Below are 6,673 nucleotides of genomic sequence, written 5' to 3'. Positions count from 1 at the left end.
TGAGCATATTTTATTATTTTGGATTGATGGAGAGGGCACATCCACATTTTTTGAGGTCAGCGTTAACAAAAGGCAGGAAGTGAGCTTGGGAGCGGGGGAGATGCAGATAATGATGACTAATATGAGGGAAAGTAAAGCAGAGAAGCCTTTTAGAGAAATCTGTTAGTGTTGTGAATCTAAAAAACTCAAGTCAATGCTTCAGAGGCTTGAGAAAATGAAAAAGCAGAAGAGTGTTCTTGCATGTTAAGTGACGACGCCTCTCAGAGCATGACAGTGGTTAATATCTCTGGTGTATTCCCACCTTCCAGGCAGCCACAGATTTCCACTTCACTACCAAAGAACAATCAACTTGAAGAGACTTGCCATGAGCTGCTGCAGGTAAAAGTGTAGACTGATTTAAAAAATCTGGACTAAGTTATGTTAAAGTAATCTAAGTTAGACAAGAAATAAAAACACCGTGATACTGATGATGATGGTAGTAATCCCAATGATTTTCACAAAACCACTGATGAAAAATGGAGGCTAGTGAAAACATCTTGAAAACGGAGCTATGCCCTGATAGAGACCCAGGAAAACATAGAGAGGTATAGATAACTTGTAGAAAAATGGGCCGCTAAGAGTTGCCTTAAGTCTAATAGCGCTGCACGAATTAGTCCTAAAACCCAGACATTTCAGTAAGAAATGCTGCTACACTTAACGCTGTTATCACTTATCGCTCCTCATCACTTATTTAGTTTGTACTTATTTTATTTCAATCTGCTGCTAAACTGCACGCTGCGTATTGTTGTATATTGTATATACCTACGTTTAACCACAATGTCCCTTGCACTCTGTCAAAAACTGTTACTTTCTATGTTTAATATAGTGCACAACTTTGTATGAAATTAGTCGCAAGTTGTTGAAGTCCTGTGTCACAGTGAAGCTGATGTTGCTTAATATGTATTATGGGGGTAGGATTAAATAAGTGTTCTTCTACCTACTCCCTTTCAGGCAACTATTTTGGTTTATTTTAATTTTTTTTCCTCTTATGAATGTTAGCAATATTTTACGTATTTATTGTTGGAAACTATGATGGACAAGAGGTGACTTGTGCCCAATGTTTAATGTGTGTCTGAAATGAATAAACAAACAAACAACCATTAGTTATTGTTTGATTTATTTTATGTTAGCTTTCTTTTGATTCGATTTACGTTTTTATGCTTATTGTCACTCTTTGTAAACTGCAAACTGTTGCAAATTAATTTCCCTCGGGATAAATAAAGCTTCTTGAATCTTGAATCTTGAAATGAATCAGCATTTTTATACTTCCAGGTTCCTTTGAAAGCCAGTAAATGTTCTTTTTTAGTTAGATACTTGCAATGAAGTATATGGTTAACACAGGCTTAAGGATTTCCACATTGTGTTCTCATACGTCAGTAAATATCCCACTTTTACTTGTCTTTAAAATAATAAATGGGCGCGGTGACTTAAGGTCATGTTAAAGCCTTAATGTTAGCTTTTAACTTCATGGTGAGTACATTTACGTTTCAAACACCATAAAAGTGGTGTTCGTTTGCGAAGAGTCTCTTGCTGTAAGTATCCAACTTTTTGTTTGCCACAGATGTTTTTTTGTTTATTTCCAATAATCCAAAATCCAATGGAATATTCAGATTGGCTTTTTGCGGAGGGAACTTCATCCCTGCAACACTCTATATGGTTCCTAACACAAGGTCACAATCGTTGTCTCGGACACCAAGCTGAAAGAGTTCAATGTCACACATCAATACAGCAATGTATGTTATACAACAGACTGAAAATCATCACCTGCTCTGATGTACAGCATGGGCTGGATGGCAGGGATAAGAACGGTTCTCATTTTTGTTTCAACATAATTTAATGATGCTGAAGATGTCATTAGGAAACATCTGTGTCTTCAAACTGTCATTGTCTTTGTCACGATTATTTCAAAAGTCATGATTCAACGTATTCTCATCAACAGGTTTGCATGACATATGAGATGTTACACGCACACGTTGGTATGATATTTTACGAAATGTTCTATTTAACCGCGTCTTCTTTGCTCGAGACGTAATTTCTACAGCAATACATGGATTACACACAAATTACTTTGTGTAGTTATGTACGGTGGATGAGGACAGCCTGCATAATTAACTAGACTAAAATAATTGTTTTATCTTAAAGGATCCTCAAAGCAATTTCAGTCAAAAGCAGCTGGACTTGGTTCCAGTGACATAATCGGCCTTGTGAGAGGTTAAATACCGGGATCTCCACACCAGATAGTTGGACCAGTCCCAGCCTGGTCCTGGTCCTGGTCCAGTCCCAGCCTGGTCAGATGCGTACATGACCTGATGAAGCCTCTTGGATGAGAGGTGAAACGTCTTCATAGACAAATAACCAAGTCCAGTTGCTTCTGACTGAAATTGCTTTGGGGGTAACGATGACAAATGGACAAATGAGAGCATCCACAGGCATCTTAAAGGATACTTCACCCTCAAATTGATCGTTTGCATCCAAGTTACTCGCATCATGTTACCTTGAATTCTTGAAAAATAAAAAACTGGCATGCAAAAAAACAATTGTTCTTCAAGAGTTCAAGGTAACGAACGGGGTGTGTAATTTATATGTAGCTTATAATTAGGGTGAAGTGTCCCTATAATAATATTCTTTGCGCTGATATAACTGGGCTACTGGGCTTTGTCCCCCTAACTATAACGCTGGAGCTGGCACACACGAGAGCTGTGTAAGAAACATCTCCACTGCCTCTGATAGTGAAGACACTACAGACTCCTCCTTGATGTCCTTTGATTGAACCACTCAGTGAACTGAGGTCACTCAAGCTGCTTTTAAACACACAACACGCATTCGGTTTTTCTACGGTCTGCGTAATAGTTCCACTTTGTAACTGGTAATCTGGATAATCTAATTCAAATGATGATATTGTGGTTGTTCAACTGGTGAGTTTGAAGCCTTTTTAAAAGGGATTTATAACTTCCTCACATTGTTGTTTGGTTGTTTAAAGCCAATTTTACGTCACACCGGGGAGTATGCCTGCATCAACCTGTCAACTCATCCTTCCTCAGCTACCATTGATAAAAACACAACACATTATTAAGCTTAAATGTGAGTGTTCAATCAGTTGCATGGTGCAGGGACCGTGTCATGAAACCCCAAGACTTGTAAACGCACCCCCTCGCTCCTCCTGACACAGTAGCCATTGTCTCCCGAGGCCTTCTGGGAGAGAACAGCTCAGCTCGAGCCTGACACCGCACAACACTGGGAAGTCGATGTGCACAGATAATTGTCTTTTAATCACAACAATCCCCTTTTCTCTGGCCTCGCTCGTTTGTTTCTGTCTCTTGTTCAACCTTTCTGTCCTGGTTGTAATTCGTGTGGCTTCGACCGGCCACATCGAGCTTGTGAGCCGAGGCTCTTGTGAAGGAAGCAGGGCTTGAACTACAGCAGAAATGATACAAGATTATTAAATCTATCAAAAACGTCAATTACAAAGCCCCTCACGGATTGAATGAAATGCATTAACTGAGTGATACAAACAGATCTCCACCTGTTTAATATCTGCTCATAAAAATTTTTTGTTGCGGTGTGTGTAAAGTGTTACTTCGTCTCAACACTTCTGTCATACAGACTTTACTGGAAAAATCAGTCATTTGTTAAAATGGTAATGTTTGGGGGCGACACCTCCACTGGTTTGTAAAAAGGCTAATTCCCTCAATTGACTCTGATCCGTGGTCCTATGCTGCATGTCACCCGCGCTCTCTCCCCCCTTTCCTGTCTATCTTGAGCTGCGGAGGGTTTGAATTTACCTCTGTCTCTCTCTTTAGGAGTGCAACACCGTGAATACCTTAACGAAAAGACTGTCTGTGCTTTTAGCCCCATTTAAACTATTATTGCATGTCCCGTCTTGCAGATGGCATTTCATCCTGCCTTCGTTTGTAGTCTTTCGGAACAGCTAAGAGCCTTAAGACAGTTCAACTAAATCATTTCAAGTGGCAACTTTCAGGGCTGAAAAAAATGAATCTCCAGAAACTGCAGTTCCACAAATGACCACTTGGGGCTGACTCCACGAGCAAAGTCCATCATCATAGAGAGGCACAGCCAAGATGGTGACGCCCTGAGGCCCCCACACTGAGCTTCATTTTGACTTTTCAGAAACCTAAAAAAATTGCTTCATTTGTGGCGCCTCATGAGATCGTGGCCACACTTGTTACAAGCCACAAACACTGAAAAGCTTCACCCTGGAAAGAGTTTTCAAAAAGATTCGTTTTCAGCGACCTACAATGCCGTTTGTATGTGAACGGAGGACCAAAACTCATGGAACAAGCTATGTAAAAAACGTTTTTCCAAAAATACCCGTGTTCGTGGGGACTAGGCTAGAGTCTTGACATCCTGTTATAGCACCATAGCTCTGCCCACCTTCAATCTGAGCAGACGTGTAACCAGTCAGAGTAAATTAAAACACCTGCTGGGGTGTGCAGGACCTTTAGTTTAGTGCAGTTCAATGTTTTATTAAGAAATCCATTGTCACACAGGATCAAACACAAAGTAGCTGAGTGAGAAATATGTGGAATCAGCCACCTTTTGGCAGTGGTGGAAAACGTATCATTGTCTACTTACACCCAGGTGAAAATAGCCTTTGCTGCACGATCTGGCTTTTTACACCGACCCCCATCCATTGCCACAAAGTGTGGTATTGAGGTAGCTAACTGTGGGTGAGTGGGTTAAGCATCAGGCTTTCAGGAGAACATGGCTTGAATCCTACCTGGGATGCAAGTGAAAATGTAGTTGACTTATTTTTGCACTTTGGTTCAATTTAGACAACAAACCTTGGTGAAAAAGTATTGTTGGTTGCCAACACCTGGGTACAAATAGTATATTGATATCTGTAACCACCTGTAAACAGCCTTTGCCAAAAAGTATTTAGATCTTTAATAGTAAAAGTAGCAAAACCACAGTATTAGCAAAAGCTGTGAATTTATAATCTTACTCAAGTAAAAGTATTTGCATCAAAATCCACTTAAAGTGCCAAAAGTAAAAGTACTCATTTTCATGTGTACTTCACATTACTTCAGTGTTGAAGCTGTTAAAGGAGGGGCTAATTCAGCTATACTGAATTATCTTAATCTAGACCAGATCGTGATGATCTTTAATTTATTAGTGGAGTTAAACTGTATTTTGTATTAATCAGAATCTTCAAACTAAATGTATAACATACATGAAGTAAAGTAAAAAGTAAAAGTATATCTCCCTCCAAGAGAAAATACAATGGAAATACCCAAGTAAAGTAGCCTAAAGGTAGATAATTAAGTACAACACTGGAGTTAAAGTTACATTTCACCACTGCACACCAGAATCCACACAGTGTTAACATGCACACACGCATGCTTTTACAGTGTTATGGCGTAGACACGGAAGGTAGGTGGTGTGGGTGGGTGAGGGGGTTGTAGGGATTGTGCTGGACAGAGACGGGTGACAGAACAACACACTGAGAATGGATCCATTGTCCCTCTGTTCACTTCACTGGACAGCAGCAGTGGGTGGCTGCCATGTGCAGAACTGCTAGAGACGATTGCATTTTGTGTTTTCATCATTCCACCTAGAAGGTGTTTCCCCAAATCATGTTACACTTTGGCCTTTTATTGGATGCAAAAATAGATAAATGCTAACTAAGCTGCTTTGGTCTGCTGCTCTGAGTTTTAAATTGAGTTTTTTCTAATTTTGCAGAAAGAAAAGGAAACTATTTTCATTTGAAAGTCAAGTTCCCAAGTTAAATAACAAAGTCAACACTCAAACTTTGACATTTCCAAAGTTCAACTCAGTCAAAGTGTCACAGATCAACCTGTCCCAACTCGACGCATACTTCCGTTTTGCACGTGGTTAACGTTGTGAACTCACATTTAACTATGTGGTTAGGTTTAGGCAGCAAAGATCCTTTGTTAGAGTTAGGGAAACATCGTGGGTGAGCTTTAAATAAGTGCATTTGTAACGTAACTACTGTAACACACGGCATGAATAGGACACGAACTACAGTCTACCTGATGAATGTCTGGTGTTTGTCTGTCCACCAACATCCCAACCTGCCTCCTTACGTGGAGTTTGGCGCTCACATCTATTATCACCACAGACGGGTTTCCAGTTAAAAAAGCCTGGTGCTTTGGCAAGGATGCACAAGAGCCAAACGCAGAGGGCCACAACTGACTGCCCAGACACAATTTGAGATTCAATAAAACATTAGGGTTGTCATGTATTTACTTCTTAGGTTAATGCTGTATATTTACATCTGCCAAGGATGTCATGTGTTCAGTTTGTTTGTTTGTTTGTTTGTTTGTCAGCAGCACAGAAAAGGTTCTGTCCTGATTTGCATGAAGCTTGGTGGAAGGGTGCAGCACGGGCCGAGGAAGAACCCAGTACATTTTGACCCAATCACGGGGCGAATACACATTATTTGTCTCTTTCGTTTAACGTTGCAAGATTGGACATTTGTGCTGCATTCAAGTGGTGTCGGAATAATCTGAAAAATTTGTTCCTGAGGGTGCCTTTCTAGTTCAATGAGCGATTACTGACCCAGTTCAGCCCTGACATGCTGCTCTCCCTGTGTTACATGGGATTTTTATTCCCAAAGGTGCAACTGATCTCCAATGCATCCTACTTGGCAAAA

Source organism: Echiichthys vipera (genome assembly GCF_963691815.1).
Source record: "Echiichthys vipera genome assembly, chromosome: 8".
In the NCBI taxonomy this organism is placed as follows: domain Eukaryota; kingdom Metazoa; phylum Chordata; class Actinopteri; order Perciformes; family Trachinidae; genus Echiichthys; species Echiichthys vipera.
Note: the sequence above shows the minus strand (reverse complement) of the source record.